The 15875-nt window shown below is 41.3% G+C and overlaps 3 non-coding genes across 3 annotated transcripts; 2 read left to right on the forward strand and 1 right to left on the reverse strand.

Moving 5' to 3' along the window:
- The first annotated feature begins 1853 nt into the window (after positions 1–1853).
- Positions 1854–1927, forward strand: TRNAI-AAU (transfer RNA isoleucine (anticodon AAU)). Its single transcript has one exon. It is a non-coding gene; the product is annotated as a tRNA-Ile (tRNA).
- Positions 1928–5946: 4019 nt separating this feature from the next.
- TRNAS-GCU (transfer RNA serine (anticodon GCU)) lies at positions 5947–6028 on the forward strand. Its single transcript has one exon. It is a non-coding gene; the product is annotated as a tRNA-Ser (tRNA).
- Positions 6029–12175: 6147 nt separating this feature from the next.
- Positions 12176–12247, reverse strand: TRNAM-CAU (transfer RNA methionine (anticodon CAU)). Its single transcript has one exon. It is a non-coding gene; the product is annotated as a tRNA-Met (tRNA).
- Between the last annotated feature and the right edge of the window lie 3628 nt (positions 12248–15875).

Genomic DNA, 15875 nt, shown 5'->3' on the forward strand with positions numbered 1-15875 from the left:
TCCTCAGGCCTCATCTCCTACTACTTGCACATCACTCTACAGCTCAGTCTTAATCACCAGACACACTGACGCTGTCTTAGCTCTTCTCCCTTCAGGTGTTTTTGCCATGTTGTTCTCTCTGAGGTGCAGAAAAGAAGGCCTCTGCTGGCCCTTCTCCTTGCTCTCCATTCAGCCCCTTCCTTTTCCCACCTGATTCTATCACATTCCCAAAGTCTCACCTAATTGAGAGAAGGTGATATTCCAGAAATAAACATTCCCCAGTATGAATTTCTCTACATTTTCACTGATTGTAATTCAGGAAGAAGGAGGGGTAGAAAGGTGCCCAGGGTCCTATTTGTGCTCAATATAGTTAAAACAAACAAGCCAAGGAAAAAGAATATTGGGATCAACCCTCTAAAGTGCAGGGGAACAACTGCTGTCAAAATTGCCAATGCACTACTCTTTGATGCAGCTTTTCCACATGAATGCAAGGTATCATGGCAGATATCAGAGATGGCGTATCTTCATAGATATAAAGAGTTTGCAATAGCAGGATGGAAAACTAAACTAACTGTTCATTAAACTATGATATATACTAACATAATTGAATATTATACTTTTTTGTTTTTGTTTTTGTTTTTGTTTTTTTGAGATGAAGTTTCACTCTGTCACCCAGGCTGGAGTGCAGTGGCACAATCTCCACTCACTGCAACCTCCACCTCCCAAGTTCAAGAGATTCTCCTGTCTCAGCCTCCTGAGTAGCTGGGATTACAGGCGTGCCCCACCATGCCTGGATAATTTTTGTATTTTTAGTAGAGATGGAGTTTCACCATGTTGGCCAGGCTGGTCTCCAACTCCTGACCCAGATGATCCGCCAACCTCGGCCTCCCAAAGTGCGGTGATTACAGGCGTGAGCCACTGCTCCTGGCCAACTATTACACATATTTTTTTGAATTATTGTACTTTAAATTCTGGGGTACATATGCAGAACGTGCAGGTTTGTTACATAGGTATACACATGTATAGTATATATAATACTGTACATATTTTTAAAAGAATGAAGAAAACATGTCTATTCTGATATGGAAAGGTTGCAAAAATACATTGTAAGTAAAAATTTAAAAAGTCAAGGGACTTAAAAAGTGTATAAAATGCCGCTATTCATGAAGAGAAAAAAGAAAACATTTGTGTAACTTTGTCTATGTATTCAAAATCTCTGGAACGATAAAAAAGATATTAAAAACAATGGTAATGCTTTTGGGAAACAATGGCTGAGTAGACAACGATTGGGTTTAACGGCCCCTGGAATGGTGACTAGAACCACATTTCTAGCATTTTTCAATACCAAGGTCTTCGAAGCGACCTTTGATTTGAGGTCACTTTAGGAATCTGAGGGAACACATAGGAAGACTCCCAAATTGAGGATCTGGACATAAGAAACCTGGGACGATCTCGCCATGGGACCATCGAGAATCACACTCGTTGGGAATATCCTTCAGGTACCAATTTGTATGTTGTATTAGTGAGCGGCTTTTACGAAGCAAAGACTCATTAATATTTCACCGAATCTGATTCATTGTCTGCATGTATTGACTAGACATTCAGAAGGCAGCAAGTATTTCCATAAATTGCTGGGCCGTTAGCCACAGTTTGAAATGTTTAAGCGTCCTCTTTCAAGTCTACGAATACAGCTATTTTGTTTTGTTTTCGCGTTAAGAGGAAATTTCTCGTTATTTCTATTAAGACTCTAAAGCAACTAAGAAATTGTTCCTCCCTGTAAGACAAACAGGAATTATGTTGAAGAATTTAATACTTTCGCGGAGAAGGGGCGGGGATGCGGGTGAGATGAATAACAAAAGAATAATGTCGCGGCGGGCCGGTTAGTTCAGTTGGTTGGAGCGTGGTGCTAATAACGCCAAGGCCACGGGTTCGATCCCCGTACGGGCCGATGGGTTTTTTACCCGCGCCGAGAAATTTGGTTTTCATGCTCTACGATGATTCAAATTCACTGTTCCGATTTCTTAACCAACCTAGAACCTAAATTCGTTTCCGAATCATCTGAAATGCTACATCTCCCCAGGTAATAATCTTCTTTTTTTTTTTTTTTTTAAATGTTCTTTCTGTTTCCTCCAGGGATAAGGGTTGGGGACAGAAAGCTGTTCAGAGCAGAGACCTCCCAAGACTGGGAGCCTGCTTAATGAAAGGGGGGTGGTGGGGAAGAATTCAAGGAGTGGAAAGATAACTGGCATTTAAAAAAAAATAAAGCTTATTTGGTTTCAGATTTTCCTTCCAAATTAGTCCTGAAACCTACCTTCTTTCTCAAATTGTGGAGACACGAGATAAAGAGAATAAATTCTTAGAAGGTTGTGGATATATGTCTCTGAAAACCGTTTCGAATTTAACTGACAGACAACATTGTCCTGTGAGGAAGCTATCACTTTAAACAAGGAACACAGACTTTTTGTTTTGTTTTGTTCACAGAAACCGATTCTGTGTGTGTGTGTGTCTGTGTCTGTGTTTGTGTTTTCACATGGGGTCCTGTGTGTGTCACAAAGGGATATGCGAGGGAGAAGCAGGGAGTTTTCTTTGTGTCCGTTTGGAAGTTTACCCTGCACAAATTTCTCATTGGTGAAGGGCAGTGGAAGGACCAGGGGAGCTGTGCACTGTCCTGGGAAACTCCAGAGGGACTTTTGTCTACCCTTCCCCTTCTTTCCCTGAGTTGCTATCCTAGGGTTGCTGGGATCTTCCTCTAACCCAGTAGTTCAAGTGCATTTATTTCAGTTTTCTGTAAACAGCAAAGTGGCTCCCCTCTGACTTCGGTAAAATCTTTCCATAACGTGTCCTTAAAAACGCTACATGTTACCCTGGTAAAAACGATTTTTGAGAAAATAATTAGATCTATAACGAAAAGTAGTAAAGCGTCTCAGGTATCTGACTCAAATTTCTCACCTGTAAAATAGAGATTATGGGTCCCATCTCACAGCGTGGTTGTGAGCCTCACAGGTAAGGTAACAATAGAAAACACTTGTCACAAAAACTGGCACACGGTAACCTGGCATACTGTGTGCCTGGCACCTGGCACACAGTCTTGTTTAACAATCTCTCTTGTTTTCCATTAATGAAATAGAGGCCCGAGGCCCGGGGCGCCAAGCTCCTAAACCACTTGAAAGGAGTGGTTTAGGATGAGAGGACTCCGGACATTTGGAAGTCAACGTTTTCCATTAAGACTCTGGTGTAAAAGGTGTTGAATGTAGGCATGTGGCAGGTAAGCGTCTTCTTGACTTAATCCTCCAAGAGGAAAAGCAGAATACACCCATCACCCAAACTATGGGGCGGAGGGAAGGAACCTAAGGTGGAGAAATAGGTGTTTCCTATGACTTTAGGAAATACTGATTTAGCTGCAGATTCCATGGTGTAATGGTTAGCACTCTGGACTCTGAATCCAGTAATCCGAGTTCAAGTCTCAGTGAAACCTTAGTTTCCGTCCTCTGCAGTCAAATCCCCATCGTCTTTCCACAATCTATACTGTTGCTCATACAAATCACTCGATCAAATTTTATTCCTGGTATTTCCACGTCACATCTCTTGAGCGGAGTATCTTTAGCTGCCAACCAAATAATAACTTTATTTTTGCTGCGCACAATTTGTTCTTTGGAGAAAAGAGAAACCTCAAAAGGAAATGCACGAGGCAGTCGCTCGAGTCCTGCTGGAATTGGAAATCAAAGTCTCCAGAAAAGATCTGCAAACAAGTGAGGAGACACTAGATAGGAGGCTAGTGAGAAGAGAGAAAGGAAATTTGGTGATAGTCACGGACAGAGAAAAGCTGGGGTGGAAACTGAGGAAAGGACTTACCCACTAAATGGGTCTGGGAGAGCTGACAGTAGCCGAAGCCGAGAGAAAACTGTCCTCAGACAAGACCACAAGGGGATAGAAGCTCAACTTGTGAGGGCTGGGCAGATAGAACAGGTGACGGGAAAGATACAACTGGCGATAGTCAATAGTCAATAGAGATAGATGCTGCTTCGAGTTTGCAAAAGCAAGTTTTACTTGGACAAAGAAGAGGGGGAAATGAGCTGAAAAGACTCCCTGTCCCAGGATAACAGAGTTTACTCTACGCCCTCTCCCCGCCAATCTCCCCAACCCCCAACATCCCGCAACGTTTCCTAGTGAGGGTTCCCTGAGCTCATTGCTGGGAGCTCAGCAACTCGGCTTTCTTGGCATTTCCAAGTCTGGGCATGGACCAGCTCCTGAAGAAGCGGTTTCAGAGCTCGGACCCTTTTAGACAGATTGTAGAAGTTCAGTCACCCGGAAATTGCTGGGGCGGTTTGGTTTTGGAGAGAGGCGGGGACGAAAGAAGAAAGCTGTGAGCGAGGAGAGAAGGCAGGGAATGTGATTAGGAAAAAGCTCTTGCGCTAAGGAATGTCAGAGAAGCCAGCGCCCGGTGCAGCAGAGAAGCTTAGCGACAGGGTTGCTGGGCCGGAGACCACGAGATCCTAGAGGCTACAAAGAAACATTTCCCCAAATGTATCTCCCCTACCGCGCACTAGCTCCCTATGGGATGTGAATGCTCCCTGCTTCCATCTTACCCTGCAAATCATTCTCACCTTTTAGATAACATCTTACCGTGACAGAACAACTGGAAATGCTGGTGTCTCCAAAGTCTTCTGTAAACAAGACACAGAGATGTGTGTCTCAATTGCGTATTTTACACGATTTTATGAAGGAACTGACAAATTCCTCATTTACTTCCGACTAATAACATTCCATTTTTAACAAAACGGAACGTACATATTGGGCCATGGAAAGTTAGTGTGTTCATTTTTTTACAATTATTGAGACTCGTAGGAAAATTATTGGACTTTTATCAAATATGAATACAAATACAAATATGGATATCCGTAAAGTTATATATTTTACGTCGTCCCAAATCTCCTGCTCGCCATCACTTTTATTTATTGCTACCATTTATTTAATTTAGATAAACGTAATGAGAATGTGTCGAAGATTCCACTTTAAATAATGCACCTTAAATGATCATAAAAACACCTTTTGGAAGGCTCGGACTTATTCAAAACCACAATCTACTGATCTTTTTGTTGTTAATTCCACTGAACCTTTCTTATTCCAGCTATAAGAAGTATTTATCCGCGGACAATGAATTGATGGAGAAAAAAATATTAACAGCCATTTCACTAAAAGATGCATTTCCAATGCAACTCTACTTTTCATATATACTAAATTACTTACCAAAATTGTTGATTTGTGTATGTTATTGTGTGCCACCATTGAATGTAAAGGTAATTCAAACCAGAAGAAAAACGGTGAAACTCGGGGATTTATGGTCAATGGAAATAAAAAAAAATTAGAGGTTTCAATTTATATAAGTATTTTCCGTTGCTGTGAGTTATGATAGGGTCTTTAAGCATAAAAATACATAATATTGGGATAAAATTCTGTGGCAGAAACAGAAAAGAAATACATTCGCAACAGAAAAAGAGTCCCCCCCCCCCCCCCCCCCCCACCCCGCCGCCTCAATTTTCAGCTACTTAGCCTTCAGTAAGAAGGGCTGTAAGGCCTAACTTGAGATCTGAGGAATGAGTAATGAACTAAGGCAGGTGAAGTGAGGGCAAAGAGAAGAGTTAAAAGAGTGCTGCGGGTAGAAAATGAGAAGAAGGACAGCATGGAGCTTGGGGAGAAAAAAAATTCACTGTAGTTGGAAAGCGAGAATGGATACGGAGGAACGATGACACTCAAGACTGGACACACGGGCGCTGGGCAGGATCATTAAACTGTAAAAGGTTCTCCATATGAAGGTGGAAAGAACTTGTTTTGCGTAAGAATTCTTTAAGGAGACCACAGTTTGAAGGACATTACAATACATATCAACATATCACCATAATTAAACTGCAAGGCTTCGTCAAAAGCAAGCCTTAAAACAGTATCCCAAAAACAACATATCGCCCGAAGGACGAGGTGGCCGAGTGGTAAAGGCGATGGACTGCTAATCCATTGTGCTCTGCACGCGTGGGTTCAAATCCCACCTTCGTCGACCGTTTTCTTCAAGAGGGTTACCTCTTTTCTTCAAGAGGGTAACCAGGTTTCTGTCGCAGGTCTGAGTTGCTCTCAGAAAAGTTATATAGATTATCTAGAGCTTTCCTCCTTTTGCTTCCTCTCATTTCTCTCGACCATCTATCAGTTTTATTTCCTCCCGAGGTTCAAAGGAATTCTTGTGGATCTGAGTGGTATTATTCTCCATTCTTAGATTACAATTTACTACATCCTGCACGTGGGCTGCGGGCATTGCCTGCACCTGAAGGGCTCTTAGCCAAGATGTCCGCATGGTGCAATGGATCCCTTGCTCCACTCACATAGTGCCTCCTGTTGCAAAGCGAAAGAACCAAAGGAGTTGTTGGTCAGACACTGATACCCTCTCCTTCTCCGAACAATTAACAGAAGTTTGTGTGTCACCTTCCTTTCTATTTACATATGAACGAGTAATGTGTACCTTTGCTTATTGTCAAAGTAAAGTGCTTTGGAATCTCCTGTCTTGGATTTGCTTCAAAATACTAGTTGGTGTTGGAGAGCAATAGAGAAAACATCACAAAATATTGCTAATTGTTTAAGCTGGTTGATGGGAAGTTGAATGCTCGTTATACTAAATCTTTTTACTTCCTCAAATTTTTACTAAAATGTTTTTTATTTTTTATTTTTATTTTATTTATTTATTTATTTTTTTATTTTATTTTTGGACAGTCTTACTCTGTCGACCAGGCTGGAGTGCAGTGGCGCCATCTCGCCTCACTGCAACCTCTGCCTCCCTGGTTCAAGCGGTTCTTCTGCCTCAGCCTCCCGAGTAGCTGGGACTACAGGCACCCACCACCACGCGCAGCTAATTTTTGCACTTTTAGTAGAGGCGAGGGTCTCGCCTTTTTGGCCAGACTGGTCTCGAACTCCTGACCTCATGTGATCCTCCCGCCTCGGCCTCCCACAGTGCTGGGATTACACTCGTGAGCCATTGCACTCAGCCTTTTAAAACTTTTTACCCGGAAATAATTTCAAACTTAAGGAAAAAAATTAGAATAAGAATAGTATAAAGGCCACCCATATACCTTTTATCAGGATTCACCTATTAACGTTCATTCTCTCTCTCTGTATATGTTTATATCTGTGTATGTTTGTGTGTCTTCCAGAACATTTACGAGTAAATTATATATATTATGTTCCTTTGCCCTTAAATATTTAAGTGAGTATTTCCTAAAGGAATATTTTCTTGTGCTATAGCCACAATATAGTTACCAATTCAATATATTTAACATTGATATAATTTTTTTATGAATTTTCTAACCTGTATTCCATTTTTTTCAATTGACCAGTAATATCCTTTATAGTATTTACCCCCCTCCAGTTCAGGAATCAGTCTAGAATTGGGTGTTTTCCATATCCGTTTAGTCTCCTTTAACCTGGAACATTTTCACAACTTTTCTTTGTATTTTATGACATTGACTTTTTGAAGAACATGGTAACTGCTCACATTTTTAAAACATAGAACATTTCTTGTTTGGGCTTTGCGTGATTTTCTCCCCTCATAATTGGGTTCACGTTATGCATCCCAGAGAATAGAATGTACGTGGCATGTCGTTCCCAGGACTATTAAATCTGGAGACACTGCCCCTCATTACTGAGGTTAATTCCAATCACACAGTCAAGTTGATATATGTGTATAGTTTCCCCCTTGCAACTAATAAGGAATCTGCGGGAGATGCTTAAAGATCATACAAACAACTTGCTCCCCATCAAAATTTTCGAATCTGCGGGAGATGCTTAAAGATCATACAAATAACTTGCTCCCCATCAAAATTTTCCTCTAGAGTTAGCATCTATTGATAATTCCTACCTGAACCATATTTACTATGTTGGTTGCAAAATGATGTTTTTTTTTCAACTCCAGAATTTTCTTCATATTTACCAGTTTTTACTTTGGCATTCTATTGTAATCAAGAATCCCCCTTGGCCCGGCGCTGTGGCTCACGCCTGTAATCCCAACACTTTGGGAGGTTGAGGCGGACGGATCGCAAGGTCAGGAGTTCAAGACCAGCCTGGTCAATATAGTGAAACCCCATCTCTACTAAAAATACAAAAAAAAAAAAAAAAAAAAATTAGCCTGGTATGGTGGCGGGCACCTGTTGTCCTAGCTACTCGGGAGGCTGATGCAGGAGAATCGCTTGAACCTGGGAGGCAGAGGTTGCAGTTAGCCGAGATTGTGCCACTGCACTCCAGCCTGAACGACAGAATGAGACTCTCTCTCAAAAATAAATAAATAGATAAATAAATAAAAATAGTCCCCCTTTAACATCTATTTATGTATTTATTATCAGTATGGACTCATAAAACCTTATTTTTCAGTGGTTTACAATTCCTTTATTGCCTTTAATAACTTTGGTAGTCCATATAACCCAGATTTTGTCAGAGGCAGCCCCTTCAAGCTGAGTACTCTGTCCTTGTGACACTCTTCCACCATGTGACATTCTTCCACCATATTTCTTAAACTTTCTTAATTTCTGGCATAACAAATTGTTCTAGGCTCTACTGCATTTACCCTGTCCCAGTCCTGAAGTCTCCTATTTCTTAGAGGTGATATTTTATTTTATTTTATTTTATTTTTTTTTTGAGACGGAGTCTCGCTCTGTCGCCCAGGCTGGAGTGCAGTGGCGCGATCTCGGCTCACTGCAAGCTCCGCCTCCCGGGTTCACGCCATTCTCCTGCCTCAGCCTCCTGAGTAGCTGGGACTACAGGCGCCCGCCACCACGTCCGGCTAATTTTTTTGTATTTTCAGTAGAGACAGGGTTTCACTGTGTTGGCCAGGATGGTCTCGATCTCCTGACCTCGTGATCCGCCCGTCTTGGCCTCCCAAAGTGCTGGGATTACAGGCGTGAGCCACCGCGCCCGGCCTAGAGGTGATCTTTTAGTGAGGAATGTATTAGAGACCAATATCCAGGGTCTAGGTGTACTTACTGTTTCTAAGGCACCTTTGCTTCTAGAACATTTTATCAACAATATCTAGGAAATACATGTGTATACTCACACATACATAATATGTAAATAGACACACATATATGTACATGTGCACATATACATGCCTATGCACATACATATGCATATTTTAATAATTATGAGTACCCAACGATATTCACTTTTTTTTTTTTTTTTGAGCCAGAGTTTTTCTTTTGTTGCCCAGGCTGGAGTGCAATGGCGTGACCTTGGCTCCCCGCAGCCTCCACCTTCTGGGTTCAAGCGATTCTCCTGACTCAGCCTCCCGAGTAGCTGGGATTACAGGCATGTGCCACTATCCCCAGCTAATTTTGTATTTTTAGTAGAGATGGGATTTCTCCATGTTGGTCAGGCTGGTCTTGAACTCCCGACCTCAGGTGATCCGCCCTCCTCAGCCTCCCAAAGTGCTGGGATTACCGGCACCTGCGTGAGCTGCCGCGCCGGGCCGGATATTTACAATTCTAATGTCTCCCCTGAGGGGCATTTTTTTTTTTTTTTTTGCCTTCCCAGCATCTCCTATTTGTATGATCCTCTTCTGCAATTAGAATAGTGGCTGAAATGATTTACTGAAATGAGTAAATCAACACATTTACTCATGTGCCCTATCCTATAATACACCTAAAATTGCTTCAAAATTGCTTTGTCCACATTACAACAGAAAACAAAATCAATTAAAAAGAGTCCAAGATTTGTTTGTAATTCTCGTCCTGCCCCAAGTTAAAAGTAACATGGTCTGATTCTTTCTTTTTGTATACTGTGGTTTGGTATTCACTTGAGTACCAGCCCAGGCTAGAATGTAGTGGCGTGATCTCAGCTCACTGTAATCTCCACCTCCCGGAGTCTCAAGCCACCCTCCCACCTCTCCAGAATAGCTCATTTTTGTAGAGACAGGATTTTGCCCTTTCTCTCAGGCTGGTCTCGAACTCCTGATCTCAAGGATCCGCCCGCCTCGGCCTCCCAAAGGGCTGGGATTAAAAGTGTGAGCCACAGCGTCCAGCAACCACTATGCTTCTAGGTAACTGACTTCATTGCTTCCTGATTTAATCCTCCTTCTACATGTCTGTCTTCTTATTTTCCCTTTTTTCTTGCACTTCAGAAAGTAATATAGTACTATAAATACTCCTTTGCATTTTGCTTTTTCTTCACTTAACAATGTCTTCTAGAAATTGCTCCTTATAAGTTAATAGATATCGTCCCTATTCACTCTGTTTCACAGTATCCCAATGTGTACACGCACTGTAGGTATAAACTGATCTCCTATGACTGGAGATTTAGTCAAAATGCTTTTGGTAGTCAGTGGGTAAAAATAAATAGAAGATTGTAGGCCTAGGGGGTCTCCAGATAAGAACATCTTCAAAGCAGCAAGATTAAAGGAACAAAACATGTTCCCCTCATCATCTTATTTCCGTTTGTCCGAGTCATTTTTTTGTGTGTAAATTCTCATTAATTAGGGTGCTCATTGTTCAGAATAATTTATATACTTTTTTTGTTTGTTTTGCCATATATAACGACTCACTAAAGAGGGCTTTAATTTAAATTTTTTTCTCAGGGCCGGGCGCGGGGTTTTATTCCTGTAATCGCCAGCACTTTGAGAGCCCGAGGCTTAAGTCCGTGAGTTCGAGACCAACATAGCGAACCCGTCTCTACTAAAAATACAAAACATAGACCTGGCGCGGTGGCTGACGCCTGTAATCCCAGCACTTTGGAAGGCCGAGGTGGGCGGATCACCTGAGGTCAGGAGTTGAAGACTAGCCTGACCAACATGGTGAAACTCCGTCTCTACTAAAAATACAAAATTAGCCATGCGTGGTGGCGCATGCCTGTAATCAATCCCATCTACTCGGGAGGCTGAGGCAGGAGAATTGCTTAAATCCGGGAGGCGGAGGTTGCAGTGAGCCGAGATCGCGCCATTGCACTCCAGCCTAGGCAACAACAGCTAAACTCTGTCTCAAAAAAAAAAGTTAGGTGGGCGTGGTAGAGCGCGCCTGTAGTCCCAAAATACCCCACTTCCTCAACAACAACAACAGAAATTGCAAATATCTTACTAAGACTCCCCTCTCCTATTTTGCTATTGAATCCTGATGCATAAACTTAAAAAAGTTTTAATGCATTCCACTTTCCCCCCTAGCATTTCAGATTTAACTTATTTGTTTCTGTTTTCCCCATAAAGTCCAAATGACTCTAGTTTATGTATGTGGGGATAAAACTGGTGTCTTCATGATTAACATATATTGCTTTAGAGAAGAATTCACAAAGCATTCTCATTAACTTTATCTGAAGTTTGCATATCATGTGCGGAAGCTTACAAAGGAGTGACAGTGAGCAGGAGAGTCTAACCCAAGTAAAAATGCAAAACAGCTGGCCCTTCGTAACCATGGGTTCTGCATGCGATGGATTCAACCTACCGCAGATCTAAAATACTTGAAAAACCCTGCGCCTATACTGAACATGTACAGAAATTTTCTTGTCATTATTCCCTGAACAGTGCAATATAACAACTATTTACATAGCATTTGCATCATGTAAGACAATGGTCCCCAACCTTTTTGGCACTAGGGACCGGTTTAGTAGAAGACAATTTTTCCACCGACGGGACCGGTACCGCTCCGCGGCCGGGAGGTTGGGGACCCCTGATATAAGGTGTGATAAATAATCTAGAAATGGTTTAAAGTATGCCGGAAGGTGTACATAGGTTATAAGCAAATACTCTGTCATTTTATATCAAGGACTTGAGCACTGGTAGATTTTACTATTTGTAGGAGGTCCTGAAACCAACCTTTCACGGATACCAAAGGACGACTGTATAGTTAATGAGCAGAAGTAAAAAATGCTTTTCCTTCGGGTGTACGAAAATTGTAAAACCATAACATACCAAAGATAGGTGTGTATTCTATTCACTGGAAGACAGAACGCGAATCCGTTGGAAATTAAAGTTAAATTTGTCATCTCTCTTTTGAAATGAGTGATAAGGGAAGGTATTGCAAGAACAGATGAGAAAAGAAAACGATTAACGCCTTTAAAAATGTTGGGCGATGGAGTAATAACTAATTTTAAGAGGTTAAGTAAAGAGACTTTCAGAATCTGATTTTCTTAATTATATCATGGTACCCACGATCCTGGGAAACGGTGATCATTAAGAAAAATGCCCTAGCAGAGGATGGTTTCGATCCATCGACCTCTGGGTTATGGGCCCAGCACGCTTCCGCTGCGCCACTCTGCTTGCGGGTGGAAAAGCCTTCCTCCTTTCGTTTGCTAAGATGATCATCAGTAAGCTCAGATTTCCTCATACCAACAAATTCTGGTTTATTTATAAAATGGAATCTTATTTAGCTCTAAGAATGAATTTCTGTGACAATACAAGTACTCTTTTAATACAAATAAATGTTTTTATTTATTATTATTATTATTTTTGAGACATGGTCTCACTTTCACCCAGGCTGGAGGGCAGCTATGCAATCTAGGCTCACTGCAACATCTGCCTCCGCTTCCCAGGCTCAAACTATCCTCCCACCTCAGCTTCCCGAGTAGCTGGGGCTACAGGCGCGCTCCACCACACCAGGCTAATTTTTTTTTTTTTTTTTCAGTTTTTGTATTTTTTGTAGAGAGGAGCTTTCTCTATGTTGCCCAGGCTGGTCTTGAACTCCTGAGCTCAAGCAAACTTTCCGTCTCGGCCTCCAAATGTGCTGGGATTACAGGTATGAGCCACCGCATCCAACCCAAATAAACCTTAAAATGACATAAATACATCTCAAAACCATAATGTTGTGCAAAAATGCCACACTATGGGATATACTCTATGATTTCACTTCTATCGAGTTCAAGAACAGGCAAACTAACATCTGGTGATAGAAGTCAGAACAGTACTTAGCTTACAGGATGCAGTATTGACTTGATAAGGGAACGCAACGCAATTTGGAAATTTTCTCAGTCTTGATCTGGATGGTGTAATTTCATAATTACATGAAATTATACATATATAAAATTCATTGAGCTCTATACTTTTTTTTTACATTTTATTGTATGTAAAGTATACTTCAATAAAGTACTGAAAAAAGTGAAAGCAGAAATGAAGAAAGGAAAGAAAGAAGGCAAGAAAAAGGAAAGTATGTTCTACATACACTTCAGGGAGCTAAGGCAAAAGTGATCAAAGGACAACTTCCTAAACAAAGTTGTAGAGCCATGAAGTGGTCCGTAGGAGCAGGAGGAAATTCCTAGCACTATTTGGAAAAAGTACCTGAGCTGTGCCTCCCACAGATAACACCCCCTCAATGCAAAACACTATTTTGCCGAGCCTTACTCTCCTCCCAGGAAGGCAGGATTGTTTATAACCCCTAATGTATGACAGAATGATGGACCTAATAGGGGTACTGGCTCTGATCGATTTTGAAAGCATTCTCCTAAATAAGAAGAAAGTTTCCTTTTAATGTATTAATTCCAAAAGAAAAAAAAAAGAAATTAAATGGAGCTCCAGAAAACTAAGAAATATTTCTTGTTTAATTGAGGTGCTGATTCATTCAATATTCAGGAAAACGTGTCTGTTTGGACCATGGGTCTGGACTTCAGAGGCAAAGAAAGATCTCCAGACTGGGGACAGGTCTCTTCTGTGGCTGACTGCAACTACTGCATAAAGACCACATGCTTTTCTTTTCTTTTCTTTTTTCTTTTTTGTTGAGACGGAGTCTCGCTCAGTCGCCCAGGCTGGAGTGCAGTGGCGCGATCTCAGCTCACTGCTAGCTCTGCCTCCAGGGTTCACGTCATTCTCCTGAATCAGCCTCCCGAGTACCTGGGACTACAGGCGCCCGTCACCACGCCCGGCTAATTTTTTGTATTTTTAGTAGAGACGTGGTTTCACCGTGTTAGCCAGGATGGTCTCGATCTCCTAACCTTGTGATCTGCCCGCCTCGGCCTCCCAAAGTGTTGGGATTACAGGCGTGAGCCACCGCGCCTGGCCAACTACATGCTTTTCTTTTTGGCTTCCTTTTATGCATTGTTGTGAGTGGTTGGGCAAGTGCAGTACTAACTATGAGAGTCCAGGACTGGAGCAGAGACTGTATCTTGAGGTCCCTGGAAAATGAGTAAAGAGAGTCAGGCTATTTCTGGGGCAATGGTGGGGAAGTCAATTAAAACTACTGGTGGGGAAATCAACACATACAGGCAGATGCTCACACACAAACCCACAGATAGGTAGACATATAGACACACATACAAAGGCACCAAACAATTTATAGCTATTCTTTAACCAGTCTTTTAATTTTATTAAATTCCAGCATTCTCTCTTTTAGAGAATCCAGTCGTATCTTGCTTGAAAGTTTCACTTGAAGTAAACACAACATCATTCAAGGGGAGTTATTCTGTTTCCTTATGCTAGGGTACCAGCCAATAAGAAGACTTGTAATATAATTGCTGAACACAGAATCTTTGAGTATTGAACCTGGGGTGCCCTCCTTAAGGGAGCAAGCTGTAAGTCTTGCCATATTCTTATGCCATGCTGATGCAGGATAAGGAGCATCTCTAAAACATTTTAGACCTGCGCTATTCATGTACTCTACGGTGGCTACTGAGCACATGAAATGTGGCTAGACTTAGCCTGGGCAACATGGTGAAACCCCGTTTCTACAAAAAATTAGTAGTGCATGGTGGAGCATGCCTGTAATTCCAGCTACTTGGGAGGCTGAGGTGGGAGGATCACCTGAGTGCCGGAGGTCGAGGCTGCAGTGAGCCAAGATCACACCACTGCACTCCAGCCTGGATGAGAGAGTGAGACCTGTCTCTAACCAAAGAAAAAAAAAGAAGGAAAGAAATGTGGCTGGACTTAATTGAGATGTGATGTAAATGTGAAATACACAACAGATTTTTTTACACATTATGTGAAAAAAATGATAATTTTTTCAAATTAATTGTTAAAATAATATTTTGAGTATATTAAATAATACATATCACCCATTTATTTACTCTTTAATGTGGCTTCTAGACTATTTAAAATTATATACCTGGCTCACATTTGTGGCTTGTGTTATATTTTGTTGGACTATGGCTGGTGTAGCTAGCCCGCATCTTGTATAGATGTATTTTTATCATGACCTCTTTTCAATGTCTATTGATTAATATATCACTAATTTTACCATTGTAAACACATTTTTGACATTCTTTAGACTAACTAGCATAGTGTCTGCTATTGATCCAGAAAAGAGAGCTGAAGCAATTGAACCATTCCTAGGTTATGAACTCTTGACTAAGGAAAATGACTGCCTTCCAGCTGTAGATTGAAAATAACCCACATTTATATCACACTTTCTACGCTGAGGAAAGTTAAAGACATCATAGGTGTTGGGTGTCCAGAAAGAGGACCGTGGAATGTACTATCAGCTAAGAGGCATTGTCTCCTCCCTGTGTACAAGTACTAGTCTAAGGGCTTAACATGCTTAATTTTCCTATGAGCTATTCTCTATTATTGTCTTCATAATTAGGTAAAAGGCCCAGAGTGGTTGAGAAACTTTCTTATGTGAGGTGAGCTGTGTGTCAGCCTAGATTTGGACTATAGTATACTTTTACCACTATCCTGCACTCCAGGAAAGTCCCATAGTGAGGGGTGAGGAGCACAGTCTTTGGAGCCAAACTACCTAGCAACAATTCTTTTTAAAAAATTTAATATTATTTTTCATCGACAAATCATAATTGTCTACATTTATGAGGTGCAGTGTGATGTTTTGATGTTTTGATATATGTGTACAGTGTGGAATGATTAAATCAAGCTAGTTAATTAAATTAAATCACGTGCTGGATATGTTCCCTTGCCTTTTTATTTTTTCATACCCAGATGAGTTTGAATTACCTATCATTTTTTATGG

Source organism: Pongo abelii, chromosome 5, assembly GCF_028885655.2.
Source record: "Pongo abelii isolate AG06213 chromosome 5, NHGRI_mPonAbe1-v2.0_pri, whole genome shotgun sequence".
Taxonomy (NCBI): domain Eukaryota; kingdom Metazoa; phylum Chordata; class Mammalia; order Primates; family Hominidae; genus Pongo; species Pongo abelii.